A 20,034-nucleotide genomic window follows, 5' to 3' on the forward strand; every position below is an offset into this window, starting at 1 on the left:
CTAAAAAGCATTATTTCCATATACCAAAACAGTGTTCTCACCTCACCTGGCAAGGAAATTGTCTGAGGGTCTGACAGTCATAACTGCAAGACTGCTGGTAGACAGCATAAGCAGGGGTGTGGGGTGTGAAGGTAGAAAGGGATAAAGCAAGGTGTGGCCCAGTTGGCGTCAACCGATCCTCCCCACCAGTTAGCCATTTAAAACCGGAGGAAGCTGAAACGGATACAGTAAAGAATAAGTGTATGGCTGGTAAACTTAACTCTCCTATAGATTATAGTTAATGGATATTATAATTAACAACCCAAATTCTACATGCTGCATTTTGTACCTGGGTGTAAAATGAAAAGACTCAAGACAAATAAGTTTGTATTCTGGAAATAAGACTGTTCTATTTGTGGCTAATTTATTCATGTGATTTTCACACACCAAAATTAAACAGTTTCTCGGATTCATAGCCCATTATCATATAACCGGTGCATTATAGCTTCGTTTCTCCGAGTCCTTATCTGATTGCAGTGTGTTTTTCTGTCCATAAAATGGATGCTAGAAAGAAATAAGTTGAAGCTCCACAGCTGCAGGAAACGTGGAGCTGTATTTTAACCTGGCACAGCTGGAAATGTTGCTCCTTAGTTCAGCCAGGTTCCTCTTTCCTGGACTTCAGCCTAAACAGTTGATAGTTACAAAAGATGTAGACAACGAGAGAGGATTTAAAACAAAGGCAGAATGGTTGAACTGTTTCCTGTGCCTAATAATGAAAGCTATTTGTTTATATTGATTTTTCTATAAGATCGTGTCAGTCTCTACAATCTCTGATGTATTCAAATGAAAGATTTGAGTAGATCTTGAAAGAAAAAAGTAGGATTTATGTTACGTTAAAAAGCGTAATTTGATCTGTCTGGTTTATTATTTCCAATATCCTTGGAGAAAGAAGGCAAAAGGAGAATTGTGGCTGGCTAGCTCTTAGGTTACTTTATTCTCGGTGTATCCTCTTGTCTTGGGGTAGGACCTATTTCAAAATGAAGCTTTAAAATTTATGAATTTTGTTTATGGGTACTGGGCATCCATTTTGGGAAGAACCACATGTTTTCTACATTCATATTGTAACCATCATAGCATCCCTCAAATGGGAAGAATTCACAAGGCAGCGTGTTACCCTACACACACCCCCACCCCAGCCCACTGCTCCAGGTGATAAATCCATGCAGACACCTGGTGTAGACCCCAGCGGTACTCTCAGACCCTGGTCCTATATAAATAGGAACTACATTATCCATTAATTGTCTTAGTAATAGCTCTGTGAAATAAGGTAATTGGCAAGTGGTGAAACTGGAGACACTGTCTTTTAAATTAAGTGACCTACAAAAGGTTATATAATGAGGCTCTCTGTGCTGCCAGTAAAACCCAGTGCTTTTCCCTGACACTTTATTAATGGCTTATCTTAAGCTGGCAAACTGTGGTGAACAGATCCTGTGTTAATTTTGAGGAAAATACATATTGAGTATCACAGATAATCCTTGTGTTTTAGCTTGATGTTTTCTTATCTCAAATATGTGTTTTGAACTTAGTTTCGGCCTACTTCGCAAATCCTGCCTGCTTCAAGTTGATTTTGTCTGAGATGGCTTTAAGGACACGTAATACATGAGTTTAAGTTATTGCTGCATTGATCATTTTGTGAAAGAGAACTTTATTGAAGCATAATTCATATGTAAATTTGTGGTTCAACAGCTTTTAGCATATGCGGAGTTGTACAGCCATCAGTATAATCATTTTTAGAACAGTTTCATTATCCCAAGAAGAAATCCCACGCCCATTAGCACTTACTCTGAGTTCTCAAGTACCTTAACCTGGAAAATCACTATTCAGCTTTCTATCCCTACAGATTTGTCTATTCTGGAAATTATATGTAAATGGACTCATATAATAGGAGTTTCTTTATCTTCTGTATGCTTTCACTGTACCTTTATACTGAATATAGTGTGTATCATTCTTTATATTACCAAGTCATAATTCATTCTGTGTAGAAGGGTACTTCAGGACCATATGTGGAAGATGTATTTAAGAGATAAGTTTAAGTATAGGCAATAAGAAACCCCTTACGACACCTGCAGATTCTTTCAGAGTGCCTGAATTCAAGTCCTGTCTTTGCTCTTGCTTCCAGTTTCTAACTTGCAGCTGATGGGCTCTTGGGAACAACAGTGGGGACTACCGTACTTGGGTCCTGTCACCCAGATGGAAGACCTAGGTTGAATTCCTGACTCTTAGCTTATGCCTGGCCCAGCTCAGTTGTTGCCGTTTGGGAAAAATGAACCAGTAAATGGTAGAGTGAGCTTTCCTTTTCTCTGTCTGCCTTTCAAAAGTAAATGAATAAATAAAAGAAATTTTTGAAAAGGTAACTATTTTGTTACAAAAACTTTAACTCCATGCCGGGTTTTCATAGTATAGATTTTTTTCATGAACTCTCTGGAGACTCCTTACATGTACCACATTATTTATCCATGTATCAGTTTGAGGAGATTTGGGTTTTCCTATCAGGTATTATGATTTCATGCACAGGTTTTCATGGGTCTATGTTTTATCATACACAAAAACGCACTCCTTTGGAATGGACTCTATGATCATTTTCTTTTGATGGAATAATTTTCTTTTCTCTCCTACTCCTCAAAAATGATGCCTTCTGCTTGTATACAGAGACTCCAAGTTAGGAAAACTGTGCATGGTGGGGTTTGGAGTAAAGACAAAATGGCTTCAGGGTATGTCTGCTGGCACATTGGATTAGCTTTAAATTCTAGCCCATTGTTCTTTCTTCATTGAATGTCTACTGTGTTCAAGAATCCTGCGGGCATTGTAGATGTAGAGAAGGAATTGCAAGGTCATAGCCAGAAAAAATGGGCATGTGCATTGCCTCAATCAGCTTCTAATGTTTGTTAAAGGATAAATCAGGGTAATAACAGGTAGAACAGATGTACTTTGGAGAATAGAGAGGTCGGTTAGCATCTAAAGGACAGGACTGTTTTTGCAGGAACAGCAAATCCTTCCTGCAGAAGCTAGTGATTCAAGCTCAACAGGTTAGACAGATAAAGTGGAACTGCTGGCATAGCAATTGCAGCGTGGGAAACAGGGACTCACCTCCAGGGAACTCTGTTTATAAAGCCTCAGCAGGGGCCCTTCCAGGTGGCTAAAGTCCTTGCCTTGTATATGCCAGGATCCCAGGTGGTCACTGGTCTGTAAACCGGCTGCTTGTTGCCTGGGAAAGCAGTTTAGGATCGCTCAAAGTCTTGGGACCTTGTACTCGTGTGGGAGACCCAAAAGAAGCTCCTGGCTCCTGGCTTCGGATTGGCACAGCTCCGGCCATTACAGCCACTTGGGAGTAAACCAGTGGATAGAAGATCTTTCTCTCTCTCTCCTTCTCTGTAAATCTGACTTTCCAGTAAAAACTAATCTTAAAACAAAACAAAACAAAAAACCTCAGCAGTAAGGGAATGTGAAAACTGAGAAAGGTTTATGTTTCTAGCTTGTAAATACACATTTAATTAGTAGTTCAGTGAGTGTTTAACCTTGTGGTTAAAATACCAGTGAAGATGCTCACGTCTCATATTGAAGTACCTGGGTGTGAGTCTCAGCTCTGGTTCCATACTGCAGACCCTGGAAAGTAGTGGTAATGGCTGAAGTAATTGGCTTTGTGAGATACCTGGATTGAGCTCTTGGCTCCTGGCTTCAGCCCAGACCAGTCCTTGGTGTTTCAGGCATTTGGAGAGAGAACTAGCAGATGGGGTCTCTCTGTGTCCATCATCCCTTTCTCCTTCCCAACTCCCTTCATCCCCTCTGGCTTTATTCTTTCCCTCATTCTGTCTCTGTGTCTCTCAAATAATAAAACATTTAAGAAATATCTTGTAATATTTAAGCTATCTACATATTCAAGACTGGAAAATAGCAATGGGTGTTAGCTGGGAATTAAGATGTCTGTGTTCCACCTCTGAGAACCTGGGTTTGATACCAGCCTCCAACTCTCTGCTACTAGAGACCCAGAGAAGTATTACTGATAACTGATGTACTTGAGTTTCTATCACCTGTATGGGAGACCTGGACAGCAACCCTGGCTCCTGCTTCAGCCCTAGGCCCGATGCAGGCACTTGGAAAATGAACCAGCAATGAGAGTCAGTCCCCCTCTCCCCTGGCCCCCTTCTCCTGTCCTCTTCTCCCCATCTCCCTCTTTCCGTCTCTCATTCTCTTCCCCCTCGTTAACTCACTATCACACACACACGGGAAAAGCATAGCGTCTTCCTTCCCATGTGCAAAGGTGTTACTTTGTAGTGTCCAAGCTTCCTGCACTGCTCGTATGTTTGTGATGGTATTCTGAATATGATTTTGGTGATTGAGATTCTCTGTGGCACTTGGAAGTATTCCTTTCATGTTTTGACATTTTGATGGGGTGTTCACTGTGCTCAGTTTCTCTTTCCTCAAGCTCTGGAAGTTTGGGTTTTTCGCCCTTTTGAGAGTTTCTTCTTTCTTTTCTTGGTTCTTGGTTCTTTGATTTGTCAGATGTGTGACTTAGAGAGTTTCTCTATGATCATTTTCCCCTACTATTGTGCTGTCTTTCTTGAGTTTTTTCTCAACTTTTTATCCACCTACTTAAAGTTATCTTTTGGTTGAAATCTCTCAATTTTCAAGAGCTGAAAGTCTGGTTACTTATGTTAGATATATACTGGTTAGTTAATGCAATCCTGGATTCCTTTATTTGTCAAATACATTTTCGCTTATATTGCATGTTTATCTGTAAGGAACACAAGGTGTGTGACTGTCCCCTGGGCCTGTGATGGGTTTCTAACACTGGCTCATGTTTGTGACTGAGTGGGTATAGTCATATTGACTGATTCTGCCAATCTTCTATGCACGTCAAATGTAGTTGATGATAATAGTTAGAGTTAATACCAAAGCCTCAGCCTCATTATGGTTCATCCTAGACAGTTTAAAAGATGTGAAGTAAGGCAGTGTGTTGTATCCTTATGGTACTTTGAAATAGTTTTGGCCTGTCATGATTATACAGTTTGTATGTAACACTGAGGCCTATCATATCGTCAACATCTTCACTCACTCTCTGAGTGAGGAAAAAGAAGTTGCCATTTTTGTAGCAGAAAATACCAATTTCAATGTAGTGCCTTAAAGTCCCCATTTTCCTTAGGTTCCTCTTCCCTCCCACACACATCCTTGACCCACTGGCCTAGGAGCAGGTGACTGAGTCATTCGCGATGCCCTGTCGCATGGGATTGACAGCCAGCAGCTGCTGCCATGGGCACATTGTTCTCGTTGTGGGCACTTCTCTGCAAGCGTCCGCCTTGTTTTGCTTCTCTAGTGAGTCCGCTTTGTGCTACGGAGACTGCCTGCAACACAGAAGCACCAAGTAGGGAGGTGGTATTTCTGCATCTGTCACCTGCTCCTATGCCATTTTATCTGCTTCAGCCTTCAGGTCTCCTCCCTGAAATGGAGACGTCCCCAGACCCACCCCCACCCAGAACAAAGCCAAATACCCAGCCGACAAAGCCTCAGACCTCAGATGTTCAGTAGGTATTGCCTTAGGCACACGATTCATTTCCAAACAGCTCTACAGAGCCCTGGGAATGGTGGATTCCTCAGGCTCTGATGCAGAGGCAACGGAATCCCCTGCAGGTTGTGGTTGGTGCCTCCTACTGGAATATAGCCAGAGTAGCGCTCTCTACTCGGCTTATACAGTGAAACTTCTGCGTGAGTTTTCCTTACCACACAGTCTTCCTGCCTGCATGGTGAGTTCTAAACCACTGCCTTATTTGTCTGCACCGACTCCCCGTTCTGAAAGCCAAAGCCAGCACAAGAAATGTGCTGCTTTGCTTCTCCCGACGTCAGTGTCTCACATCTTTCTCTTGGCACCTCTTTCAGTTCTGCCACCATTTGAAATGTGGCTCTCCATCTTTCCCTGCACTTTCTTCTCAGCGTTGTCTGTCACTGTTACCGTCCCACCAAACTTGAAGCATTAGCCTAGGGATCAGCTGTTTGTTTCTTTCTTTCTGTAAAGGGTCATATAAGAAATATGTGAGGTGTTATGGATCATGCAGTCTATCTCAACTCATTACCTCAGTGATACTTGGATTTAGGCTCTATCTCTGTGGTGGACTAAGTATGTGACATTTTGAAAAATACCTGTGGAGTTTGATTCTGCTTAAGTGATGGGACTGCTTGTGGTCCTAGTGGTAACTGAATGAGATCCTGCATAGGAAATGGAAGAATCCTGAAAGCACCTTCCCCTGCCCCAAGCCCCTGTGATAGGCACAGGCAACTAGGCAGCGCAGTGATGGCCGTCAGAGGAGTGTGGTGTCTAATGGAGAGTAGAAGACTGTGAAGAAACCAGTGTCTGCCCTCTGGTTGGGTATGAAGGTACTTCAAAGGGCTCATGGAAAATATTTTTTTAAGATTTATTTTTGAAAATGTTTATTTTTATTAGAAAGGCAGGTATACAGAGAAAAGGAAAGACAGAGAGAAAAAGCTTGCATCTGCTGGTTCACTTCCCAAGTAGTCACAACAGTTGGAGCTGAGCTGATCTAAAGCCAGGAGCTTCTTCCAGCTCTCCCACAGGGGTGAAGGGTCCCAAGGCTTTGGACCATTCTCGACTGCTTTCCCAGGCACAGACAGGGAGGAAGGGAAGTGGAGCAGCTGGTTTACAAACTGGTGCCCATATGAGATCCCAGCACATGAGCTAAGGATTTAGCCACTAGGGTATGACGCTGGACCCCTATATAAAATTTGTTTTACTTGAAAGAGTGAGAGAGGGAGGGACAGACAGATCTTCCATTCACTGGTTCATTCCCAGATGGTCACAATGGCCAAAGCTGGATCGGCCAAAGCCAGAACTTGTTTTGGGTCTCCCACATGGGTTCAGGACCTGAGGGCCGAAAGTCAGTCCTCTGCTGCCTTCCTGGAACCTTAGCAGGGAGCTGGATTGGAGCTCAGACAGCCAGGACATGAATTGGTGTCCGTATGAGATGTCGGGACGACCCTGAGAAATTAGAATTTAAAGATATGTTTTGTTTGGTACAAAATAATTTGAAATCTATGCATAGGGTTTTTTTTTAAAGATTTATTCCGTTTATTACAAAGTCAGATATACAGAGAGGAGGAGAGACAGAGAGGAAGATCTTCCGTCCGATGATTCACTCCCCAAGTGAGCCACAACGGGCCGGTGTGCCGATCCGAAGCCAGGAACCAGGAACCTCTTCCGGGTCTCCCACGCGGGTGCAGGGTCCCAAAGCATTGGGCCGTCCTCAACTGCTTTCCCAGACCACACAAGCAGGGAGCTGGATGGGAAGTGGAGCTGCCGGGATTAGAACCGGCACCCATATGGGATCCTGGGGCTTTTAAGGCGAGGACTTTAGCCGCTAGGCCACGCCGCCGGGCCCTATGCATAGGTTTTTGACTCGTGAGCTTTTTGACGTTCTATTTTATTGCAACTGTTTGCGAGGCAGGGGAATGGACAGAGGTCATTTCCCATCTTCTGGTTCACTCGTCTAATGCTTGCGATGTCCAGGCCTAGGCTGAGGCTGGTAGTGGTGAGCTCTGTTCAGCTCTTTGAAGTCAGTGATAGGAGTGATCTCACACTGCTGCCTTCCAGGGTCTGCATTAGTAGGAAGCTGAAGCTGGGAACCAGGACCTGATCCCAGGCACTCTGATTTGGGATATAAATGTCTTAACTGGTGTCTTCCATGGGTAGTTTAAACACCTGCTCCTCAGCTTTGTGAAGACCCCTTTAATTGTCACCAAATGCTGCTGCCTGGGATCCCTGGCATATGAACTTTACTGGTTTCTCATCAGGGATGGGTGCTGTGCCTACTGACCTGAGTGGCAGAGCCTGGCCCTCTGGTCCCAGCAAGTCAGATCATGTTTTCGTGCAGGCCTGCCTCCTGCTTGATAGGTGGGAGGCCCAACAAAGCAGGGGTGTCACACTAGTGAAGGTCCCTGCCCCCACCGTCAAGCGGCTGAATGCTTGCTTGCTCGCAGACTCAACACCTTAATAGTTGGGGGATAAAATTGTAGATAGTCCTCTGTTTCTTTATCCTTCTGTTTTTCTTGACAGGCTAGCAATGAGTACATTTTCACTTTCTTATGAGTAGGGGGAAGGAGGAACACGATTTATATAAGAACTTGATTGTCTTACCAGTTTTAGTGCTGCCTTTCAATGAACTCGTAGTTTTTATTAATGGGAATTGTAGAAGATACACATTTGAAACTCTTGTCTTGGTTAAGGATCCTTATAAGGATTGTTAGCATAATACAAGACTTCTGGCCATTTCAAAACCATAAATGGTTTGGGGAAGAATTATTATAAACTTTGCAGCTCTAGAATTTTTTCTAGTAAGGAGCTGTAACTAAATATCTTTGTTACAGCATTGTAAACACAGATATAAACACCCAGCCCTTCTCTGCCTTCATCTCTGCCAGATATGAACAGGAAACAACAGAGCTTACTACAGAGCTTAAAATGCCCCCTTTCTCTCTTCTCTTCTGAATTTTTGCTCCACCAATAGTTAAGCATCTTAAAACTGTGGTAGAGTTTATTCATATTAGCAAACACCGAATGACTGTTTATCGCCCCGGGTTAGGAGTTAAAGGAGAGACTATCAAGATACATTAAATATGGTTTCACTCCCAAGATGATGGTTTAATGATGCTGATGCCAGAAATGCATGTCACTGAGTGTGAAGTGTGACACTAGCAACCCTGGGAGCTGTGCTGGGAGCGTGACTGATCCTACCAAAGTGGGAAGGACTTCCTTCCAGACGCAGGCTGGTTTCAGCTACAGGTGCCTCCAGTGTTCTGTGAGTGTCCTCTGAGGGGCAGCACCTTTACCAAGCAGCCCTGTGCTGGTAATAAAGGTTATTGGTGTGATTTCTAATTGAAGGGTCCAGTTACTTGGAGCTTTGGTTTAATTTTGTTTTACACCTGACTTGGTCTTCAGTTTACTGTAAAATAACCACATTGAATTATTTTACCCACCTTTAGATGTACAGTTAATTAGTATCACATTTTAATGTACACTGTAGAAAGTTCACTTTTTTTGTGTAGCAGGTATTTAGTCTTCCATTTTGGAAAAGTAACTCTGAAGCCGTTGAGCAACCCACTGCCCCTCCTCTTGTCTTCTTTCCCTCAGCCCCTGACAACTGACATTCTTTTTTGTGTTTCCATGATTTTAACTGTTTTAACTACCTCATGTTACTGGAATATTTGAGGGTACCTCAAAAATTTTGAGGCAGATGCAATTAAAGACAGTTTATCTTGGCACAAAATCAGTTTAATTTCAAGCATAGTGTTATCATAATGTACTTTTTTCACAGACTTTGGAAGATCTCTTCATATACACTTATTTATTTATTTATATGTCAGAAACATTTTGTACCAAAATAAACCTAGCATTTTGGGCCTGTCACGGTGACCTAGCAGTTGGAGTCCTCGCCTTGAATGCACTGGGATCTCATATGGGCACTGGTTCTAACCCCAGCAGCCCTGCTTCCCATCCAGCTCCCTGCCTGTGGCCTGGGAAAGCAGTTGAGGAAGGCCCAAAGCCTTGGGACCCTGCACCCGCGTGGGAGACCTGGAAGAGGCTCATGGCTTTGGATTGGCTCAGCTCCAGCTATTGCAGTCACTTGGGAAGTGAATCATTGGATGAAAGATCTACCTCTCTGTCTCTCCTGTCCGTATATTTGACTTTTCAATAAAAATGAATAAATCTTTAAAAAAAATGAATGAACCTAGCCTTTAAATTCATTGTCCATGAGCTCTTTGAAGTGACTTAATAGTATTTGGTCTTCTGTAACTGCCTTATTTCACTCAGTTTTATGTCCTTAGGGTTCACCTGGGTTGTCAGCCATGACAGAATTTCCTTCATTTTTAAGGCTGACAGTCCATTAAATGTGTATCCATGTTTATTTATCCATTAAACTGTCAATGGATATTTAGGCTGTATTTATCTGTGACCACTGTAGTGTTCAGTCAGATTTCTTCTCCGTGAGCCTGTGAAGCCATAGTACCAGCAGATAGTGATGACAGCTTGTGTTTTTACAGTGTCTCAGTGTCTGATTTCACATGGCATAACTTCCCTTGGTCCTTCTGATTCCTCAACGAGGAGGAGAAGACGGAGTAACCTCTTTTTGTGGACCAGGAAGTTGGTGTTGAATTTGGAAGGCTCTTACCCAATAGCACTCAGCTCATAAGCGACAGAATTAGGGCAGAGACCCAGGAGGCTTCTGCAGGGATGGTTTCATCCCACCATTTTACCGAATTAGTGAGCTCTTTATAGAAAGATACAAACTGAGAATTTGCTAATACCATCCACCTTTGTGCATGGTCTGGGAGTTAAAAGCTTTTTAAATTTTAACTACAAAGCAGAAATAAACCAAAGAAGCTATTGAACAATTTTCAAAGTTAAAAACACTACCTGGGCTGTTTGTTCATCTTTTGCTGTTGGACCTAGATAATACAGTTGAAGTTTATGAACAAAATACTTGCATTTTTCCTGCACTTTAAAAAATGTTTGCTGGCATGATGGCTTAACTGACTGATACTCTGCAAGTGCCACTGCCCCACGTGGGCGCCAGTTTGAGTCCCGGCTGCTTCACTTCTGCTTCAGCTCCTGCTAATGTGCCTTGGGAAAGCAGTGAAGGCTGACCCAACTCCTTGGGACCCCTACATCCACATAGGAAACCTAGAAGACTCCTGGCTTCAGATCAGCTCAACTCTAGCTGTTGTAACCATTTTGTTGAGTTATCCAGCAGATGGAAGATTTCTCTCTCTCTCCTTCTGTCTCTCTCTCTCTCTCTCCCCCCGCCTCTCTCCCTCTCTGTAGCTCTGCCTTTCCAAAAAAAATCTTTTTTTTAATAATTGAATGAAATTATCTGAAAATTATACCAACCAAAATGTAAAGTTGTAACATTGGGTAGATGGCAATGTACTATGATTAAGAAACTGCTTTTTGTGATTTCTTTTTTAAAGTGATGACAGGATGTTTTTGTTCCTAGCTCTATTAGGAAGGAAAATGAAATGTAAAATTAGCCATTAAAGTTATTTATATTCTAGCAATTCCATAGTAAAAACTCTTCGTGTATTTGATTATTAATAACAATTCTACTTTTTAAGTATTCTTAACATTCAAGACCAATACAATGCTCATTCTACCCTCCCCACACAGTGCAGAAAGTATATTCAACTTGGTGTCGACAAAAATGTAGACCGTCTGGTCTTTGCCAGTTTTTCTCCCAGGGTTTTGAAACAACTAACTCTCCCTTTGTCTTAAGAGAGAAATAAGAAAGGAAGCAGGAGATGAAGGTTAAGAGCTAATGAGGTGGGGTGCGGATCAGGAAATACTATATTTTTAAGACTGTATATATGAAATCCTTTTATATGAATAACATGCATGTAAAAGAATTGTCTGCCTGAAATGAAATGTTTGGGTCCATTGTAACCTTATATTGAAGGCTACTTCCATGCTTAGCAAAGAATCACTTTACAAATTCATTTACAAGACAACTTGTATCACATTCAGGCAGAGACAAGAGGATTAGAGATAATACTTCTTGGTGCTTTTCTGAGCAAGTGACCACTGGCTTAATTCTGTGACTTTAAATAGTCTTAACTATATAATAGCCTATATATTGGATACACAAAGTATAGGAATTATTTCCATAGACAAATATTCCATGTGCTATGTTAATGCATTATTCCTCAACACCTGCTCTCACTTACCTGTGTGTGTGTAAAGTTAGAGGGTAAGAAATGTGGAAGTCTATGATACTGTAGAATGATCTCAGTCTAAGAGCACATTGAAGTCGTAACTGTAAGATAATGTACAGTGTCATCCTACCCAGTTTGAAAGCAAGAAGGTTCAGAAAGGCTTTGAAACAGTGTGTTTTTGGTTTTGCTTTTTAAAGATTTATTTATTTTTATTGGACAGTCAGATATACAGAGAAGAGGAGAGACAAAGAAGATCTTCCGTCCAATGATTCACTCCCCAAATGACCGCGATGGCCAGAGCTGAGCTGATCCAAAGCCAGAAGTCAGGAGCCTCTCTCTTCCAGGCTCCCATGTGGGTGCAGGGTCCCCAGGCTTTAGGCCATCCTCAACTGCTTTCCCAGGCCACAAGCAGGGAGCTAAATGGGAAGCGAGGCTGCTGGGGTCAGAACCAGCATCCATATGGGATCCCAGTGCATTCAAGGCGAGGACTCCAGCTGCTAGGCTGCTGCGCTGGGCCCAAAACAGTGTGCTTTTAATGTCTGGTTTGCCATGAAGTCTACCTAAGTTGGCATTTCAGTGGCAGCTGAGTGAGCAGCCTCTAAATACAGGTGATCAAAACATCAGATAAAACAGAAAGCACTCAATGTTTTTAAGTTTAATTATATTACTTAATGTACATAGCAACATTAAAACCAAGATTTGTTCTTTGTGAATCATTTTGTGTACTGATCTGGTGTTCTACCCAGAGTTAGAACCAACGGAAGATGGGGGATATAGAGGCAGACACACAGGGGAGATTGGCACCTGAGCACTGAGGCAGAGGAGTCCTGTGGTCAGCCTATGTATTGTAGAGCCCTGAGAAGGCTGGTAGCAAGCTGCAGTCACAGCTCTAAGACCTAAGAAGCAGGAGACCTGAGGTAGTGTAAATCCCAGTCCAAGGGCAGGAAAAGTCAGCTGTCTCACTGCAAACAGGCAGACATGAAGCAAGAGAGGCAAATTACTCCTTCCTCCATCTTTCAGTCTGTTCAAGCTGCCAACAGATTGGTGCCCAGTCATGCTGGCAAGGGCAGTGATCTTTGAGACCATCATTTCTCATGCTAATCTCATCCAAAATACTTGCATACACACATCGAGACACCCTATGACACAACTTCACGGGCAAAATGAACCGTCACAGCCTGCTAATTGAAGTTTCCTAAGTACCCTTGTAACCATCTTTGGTGTAGGATTTAGCTTGACATGCATTTGAGTTAGACCTTAGCACTCAGGTATTTGCCTCCCAGGAAAAGAGTTTATTATGTTAAAATGTAGTCATGTTTAATACCCCAGAATGCTACTCATTTCTCCTAAATAACTTAAAAACAATAGCCTAAAATGAGTGATTTCTTTTTAATATGCTTTCAGTAAATGTCTTGGCAAAATATAAAAGCAAAAGCAGCATTTGACACTGTATTTCAAGTCTCTGCTTGATGAGTGCATTCCATATCAGAATGCCTAGGTTGGAGTTCCAGCTCTGTTTTTTATTTCAACAGCCTGGTAATGCACCCTGAGAGGTAGCAGATAATGACCCAAGTACCCACCCACCCAGGAGACCCAGGTTGACTTTCTGGTTCCTGGTTTCAGCCTGGCCCCGTCCGGACTGCGATGGATGTTTCAGGGATTGAGACAGTGACTGTAAGAGCGCTCTCAAACTTGTCCGTCTGCTTCTGCCTTGCTGTCTCTTCTCTGCCATTCAATATTTTGAAAATACACAAAATCATGAAATATTTGTTCGTTATTTGAAAGGCAGATTTACAGAAAGGAGGAGCGACAGAGTTCTTCACTTCCTATATGACTACAATGAGCCAAGCTGAGCTGAGCTGAAGCCAGGAGCCAAAAGCTTCCTCTGGGTCCCCCTTATGAGTGCAGGAATTGGACCATCTTTCACTACTTTCACAGGCCATTAGAAGGGAACTGGATAGGAAGTGGAACAGCTGGGACATGAACCAGTGCCCATATGGGATACTGGAACTTTCAGGTGAGGATTAGCTTGTTGATCATGGTACCTAACCCTGAAATGCTTAATTGCGAGGAATTTGATGTTTCTCCTTAAAGTTCACATTTATGTAAAACATCTTAGTATTACTACAGCCTGTCAACTCTTCTTAATTCTGATCCAAGAGAAGTTACTAATTTGTTTTTAAAAACAAAAGGTAGATTTTCATATTAACCCTCAAAATATTTTTGTGTTTTATATTTCCCTGAAACGTGTGTATTATTTCCTTGACTGAAATATATTACCTGGTACCCTTGGACAAAACAAAACAAGACAATACTGGTTAGCCTCTGTGGATCAGGAGCGCTTTTGAGTATATGATACAGTGTGGGCCTTAGAGTAGTGGTGATCATCTTTCCACAGTCTGGCTTCAGTTTCCAGGGCCATCCCACCCTTGACACTTAGAATGTGTACCCTTGCAGTATAAGAACTTGTCACTGCCAATCCCTTTTTCCATCCCTTTACTGCGGCTGGTGTCTGAAGAACTGGGACATGGCCCTAAGGGTATGGAGATTGTCTCTGTGCTCTTAGATTTGAAAGATTACCGCATAAAGTCTTAACAGTTTGAGCTTTAGCTGTGTTTAGTCTAGTATGGAAGCGGAGGTTCGGCACATAGACAATTCTCTAAATACTTTCTCGGGCTATAGCTGGTAAGCATATTCTATTTTAAACAGTTGTCAGGGAATAGCGATTTGAATGTTTTAAGAGTTTTCAATGGTCTGTATGAAAGTGAACAAAGCTGGAAGAGCCTTTGCAGTTCAGAGAGGAGGTGCGTATCTTCGCTGTGGTTTGGCCAGGCAGGCTGCCTGTGTGTTTCACTAGTCTGTGAGCTTCTCAGTTGGCCTGTCTTGCATTAACTCCTATAAAAAAAATGTAATCTGCTATTTTTTCCTGTTTATTTTGGCCTTGATGATAGTCTCAGGGTGGATACCAAGGACATTGGTTAACTATGGAGAGAGAATCCTGCCTGTAGGCTACAGAAGGCTAGGGCCATGTGCTGCCTGATAGTCCTTCTTCCCTGAGTGTTACAGAACCTTTCGCCTTGGCCTGGGTTTTTGGAGAACCACATGAAACAGCACATGCTGGCAGTGGTAGCGCTTTTCCTGCCCAGGGGTTTGAGATTCCGTGGAGAGCTTCCCTGTCACTCAGCAGCTCGGTGCCCTGGTGCAAAATCGTCTATTTCTGTCAGCGCCCCCACTCCAAGAACCAAGCTTCTCGTGCGGCCCTTACTGTACCATACTGAGTCATTGCTTTCTCCTGGCAAACATAACAAAATTTCAGCAACTTGGACTGAGAGATGTCCTGCTGACAGTTTAATCCTTTTCCAGAGGCCTAACAGAGATTGGCAGTCTGAATGACTGATGCGATGTGCCGTGTGACTGGGTCTATGTGAATGCAATCCTAGCTTTGCAGATGTGATAACGTTTTGCCACCTTGATCTCTTCTTCCCTGTTTTGTGAGATTATGTTTTAGCTCTGCAGCTACATGTGGCCTCTGAGTAGAATCGGGATAGTTCATCTGTGTCTTCCTTCCATATTCGGGGTTGTGAGTGCTGCAGAACATGATTTTGGATTGCTTTCATGTGTTTTTCAGTGAAGAAAGTGTTGCTGAGTAGTTTTTGGTGGAGGTAACATAAGATAGTGTCACCAGCAGTGTGGTGCACAGACCCATGCCTGAACAGAGCTGATCTCTGCCGGGACAGAACAGTGCCCTTCCTTGGAGCTGGCTGTAATCTTGACTAACAGGCAAAGGGCCATTTCAGCCCAGTTACTGAGGAGCTGTTCTGTTACATAAGGATGAGATTATAAAGAAATTAGGGTAGTTGCCAAGTAGAATTGAAGTCTATATATAAAATTAACATGTGTATGTGCCACAAACAAATGTCCTAAATTCTGGGCCTGTGTGAGGTTTGGTGAGTGTTGTTTTCAATGCATATGGTAAAGAGTGTAAGCAGAAGGTACCAGAGTGTCTGATATGCAGCCTCCTGGGGACCCGGGGATTGCTTGGCTTGCTTTCCGTCCTAACGTTGTGTGTGTGTGTGTGTGTGTGTGTGAGAGAGAGAGAGAGAGAGAGAGAGAGAGAGAGAGAGAGAAAGAGATTGATTTGATTGATTCTGCAGTCTCGGTGATTTATCAAGGTGTCGATTGCTTTTGCTTTCTCCTGCTTTGACTTCTTTGTGTCTCCTGATTCTGGAGAAGTCTCAGCCTTACATCTCAAAAGTGGAAAAGCACATTGATTAATTCAGTATCTTTAGCTCTTCTTCTGTGGAATGATGATCCCCATGTCCATCATATTGCCAGCATTGACAAGTACATAAAGAAATTTTTTAAAAATTATTCTGTCTAAATGTTAGTGCGATTCTCTCTGTGTTTTACAGTTAATCATGTCTTATGTAATGGTGTTTCATTCAGTGACACTCTATTTATGACATTAGCTCCTTAAGATCATACTGGAGAGGAGAAATTCCTATTTTTTTTTCCACACTAATATCATCACTTTTTCCCCTGTATCAGGGGTCAGGGGAGAAGCCCCACCCAGCTTCCCACGCATCCCAGGTCCCCGATGTGAGGACCTGAGGGTCCTGCTCACGTAGTTTTGATAGTTCAACAGTTCTGAATTATTGCCAGTCTCACCATTCCAATTGCAATGAAATCTATTCAGAATCAACTAGCTGGGGTTCTGAGATCAGTAGTTCAGTTAGGGGGATCCCCATAGAAACTTCATCTGAGGTGATCCCTGAACCGATTCTTGTGTGTGCTTGCCAGTACAGGATCCAACACAGTCCCTCGCCCCAGTCAGCTTATGCACATGCTGGTAGTTGTAATTGCTGGGTCAGTTCTATCTCCAGCCCTGTCTTCTACAGAAACCAATGGGTGTTGCAGCCCAGCCCGATCCTGTCCACTGTACACTTGGCCCAACACAAACCAGTGGAAACTGCAGCCTAGTGGAAACAACCTGTAATAACCCCCACCAGTCCTGCCCCTTGCCCTGGTCACCATGCTTGCCAGTATGTACCACAGACTTGTTCAGTCTGTCCCACATCCCCATCAGGTCTCATACATGTGAATGGGCATTGAAGCCTACTTCAACCCAACCAACCGTACTATCCAGCCCACACACATACTGGCGGGTGTCTTTCTTTCTAGCCCTTGCTGCCCCGTCCTGGTTTTCATGCTCTCCAGTGGGAGTGGTAACCCAAGAGGGAGATTCCCACTATCTCGCTACTGGACCACTCCCACTTTTGGATCATGCACTCTCCAGGTGGTTCTGCAGTTTAACTTGACAGAATTTGCCCCTGTGCCAGCCTCTGCCAACTGATGCTGCGGAAAAGCCCAACCAGCCCTCACCCATTCCAATTTTTGCTTGTACCAGTTGGAAAAGTCAGCTCAACCTGGCCCTTCCCCTGTCTAGCTCACATGAGGCCCACAGGTGTTGTAGCCCTGCCTGGTCTGGTCTTCGTCATACTAATAACAAACCAATATTATTCAGGATATGTTTATTTGAAAAACAGAGTGTCAGAGATAGACAAACAGCTGTCATGCACTGGTCTCAACAGCCAGTGTTGGACCAGGCAGAAGCCATGAGCCAGGAACTCCACCTCGGTCTCCGAGAGGATACGAGGGCCCCAGACACTTAAACCATCTTTCACTGCTTTCACAGGCACATTAGGAAGAAGCTGGATCAGAAGAAGAGTACCTGGGACTCAAACTGGCACTCTAATATTGGATGCTGTTGTTGGAAATGAATATTTAACCCATTGCAACTTGGGCTGAATCCAGCTTCTAATTCTGCTTTTCCATCAACTTTCTTACACAAAAGTAAACCTTTATGATAGCAGACCAAGCTAATATTACTGTCCAAAGACAAATATCAACTTAAATTGGCATGCAAGCTACTTAAATGCCACATTCTAAAATCTATGCCAATTTTAGAAGTATCCCTCTTTCCAAACCCTTATTCATATTTCATTTTTACAAAATGGACAGCATTCCACCAACCTTATGTGTATTAGAAGATACAATAAGTAATATAATCTCCTGCCAGAGGAAGTTTCATCTAACTTGTTGAAAATAATACTTTTTTAAAAATCCTTGAATTATCATAGTTTCTGGTATTTAGTCTTAAGTTCAGACATCTGAACATGACATGATTTGAGTGACTACACCAAGATAAGATTGATTTGCATTGTTCAGTTTTTACCTTTTGCAAACAGTACATTTGCAAAATAAGTACCTGAGAACATGCTTCTTGTATTACGATTTTGTAAAACCTCAAATACAAGGTGACTCTTTCCTGAATAATCACTCTAACGAGGAAATAAGGTTTCTCTTGTATCCAAACGTATGTGATAATCTGAACATTTATCTTTGCATATTCTAAGTGCAGATGGAAAAAATAAACAGGATATATTTTTGTTCACTTGTATAAGCTCACTTGGTTTTGGAATCTACATGGAGTAGAAGCCTAGTAAAGTAACATTTTGTATATATATGAATTGATTATTTTTTCAGGTGTTTTGGGGTTCAAAACATATAAAATATGCTCTTATAAGCCACAGAACTTCTTAATTATAAAGCCATATGTAGTCAAAATCAACCCACACATATTTTTCAAGGACTAATTTTAATCTATACATCCTTTTCTAATTTTTACTTACTGGTGGAAGATAGCGGATAAGTGTGGCACTGATTAACAGAAAGGAAATAGCAGTGTTTGGGCTGGTTTGTTTTTCGTGACTTTTGCTGTTGCTCTCCTGTTTGTTCGCCATGAAAGATTATTCCAGAAGGCTCAGGTTTAGATCTGCCTGCCAAAATTGATGGCTTAGTAAAGTACGCTTAAAATGGCTTCTAAGATTATATTCCCATTTGAAATTAAACAGAAGTTTTTAAGCATCTCTGCTAAAGAGAAGAAAATATTTCTATTGGCTAATGATCATAAAATTTAAATGAATTCGCTGCTTGTATTCTGCTCTTTTCTTGTACCTGCCTCTGGATTTTCAACATTCTATCTAACAACCTTAGCTTTTTAAGGCATTCATCATAAAAGGCATAATGTTCATTTGTAAATTCTCTTTTTTATTATTTGAAAGAAAGATCCATAAAGAGCTCCTATCCACCGCTTTACTCCCCAAGTTCCCCCCAACATCTGGGATTGGGACCAAGGCCAAAACCAGGATCAAGAAACTCAATCCAGGTCTCCATGTGGGTGGCAGGAAACCAATTACGTGAGCCCTCTTCACTTCATACTTCCCAGGATCTAAGTTAGCAGGAGGCAGAAGTCAGGTTCTGGAGATGGGTATTGAACACAGGATTGTTGAGCTGAAACAAGGGTGTCCCAACTGCTAGACAGATGGCTCTGCCTCTCAAATTACTCACTCTGTAAAATTATCCAGAATCACTGTAGACTTTTACATGCTTTAAAAAAATTGCCTGTCTCAAGTTGTGGTATCTGTGTGATACCTGCCATGCTCTGTGCTCACTGTTGCTGAGTTCTCTGAGTACGGCCTGCCTTTGTTGGGCTCTTCGTGCTTGCCGGGAAATTCTTTGGAAGAAAACTGCCAGAGTTGCACTTGGATGCTATTTCATAGTTGCATTAATGTCAACAACTGAGGCAAAGAGAACAGCCCAGAGAGGGGAGTTTAAAACTTAGCAAGAACCCTGTCCTCGTAGAATTTTTTTCCTTCACGTGGATGCTATATTGGCAGGTCAGGTAACTTTTCATGGGTTTTCATTGATGCTGTATTTGCCCCTCCTCCAGCTCTTCCACATATGGATGAACATGAGTGCCTGGTTATAGGGTATGGGGAAGGCTTCTCCCAGTGAGATACGCTTGTGTGGGACAAAGGAGACAGGAAAGGAACAGGCAAAAAGACATTTGTATGGGATCCAGCAGCAGCAGTTTCATTAGGCCAGAAATGTTTTAAGTGTGGCCCAGAAATCTAAGTATATGAGACCCTTTAAAGGATTCCACAAGGTCAAAACTATTTTTATCACACTAATATAGTTATTGTTTTTTTGTATTCATTATATTATGATTGCACACCATGGAATTTTCCAGAAGCAACATCACCTGTGATGATTTTATCTGTCTGATGGCTTGGAGAATGTGCGTTTGAGTATCCTTGTATTTTAAATTTTTGATTTACAATTTTTAAATTACAGTATATTATCAGGAGATACAGCCTACTTAAGCAAAAGCTTGCTGGAATTTTCATTTTAAGGATGTGATCATGATATCCAGAAATTGGAGAA

General features: G+C 42.3%; 1 protein-coding gene across 9 annotated transcripts in view; it reads left to right on the forward strand.

Moving 5' to 3' along the window:
• CACNB2 (calcium voltage-gated channel auxiliary subunit beta 2) overlaps positions 1-20,034 on the forward strand; it is a 352,771-nt gene that overhangs the window by 250,522 nt on the left and 82,215 nt on the right. The gene's annotated exons all lie outside the window — the stretch shown is intronic.

The sequence above is a fragment of the Ochotona princeps genome, chromosome 10 (assembly GCF_030435755.1).
Source record: "Ochotona princeps isolate mOchPri1 chromosome 10, mOchPri1.hap1, whole genome shotgun sequence".
NCBI lineage: Eukaryota > Metazoa > Chordata > Mammalia > Lagomorpha > Ochotonidae > Ochotona > Ochotona princeps.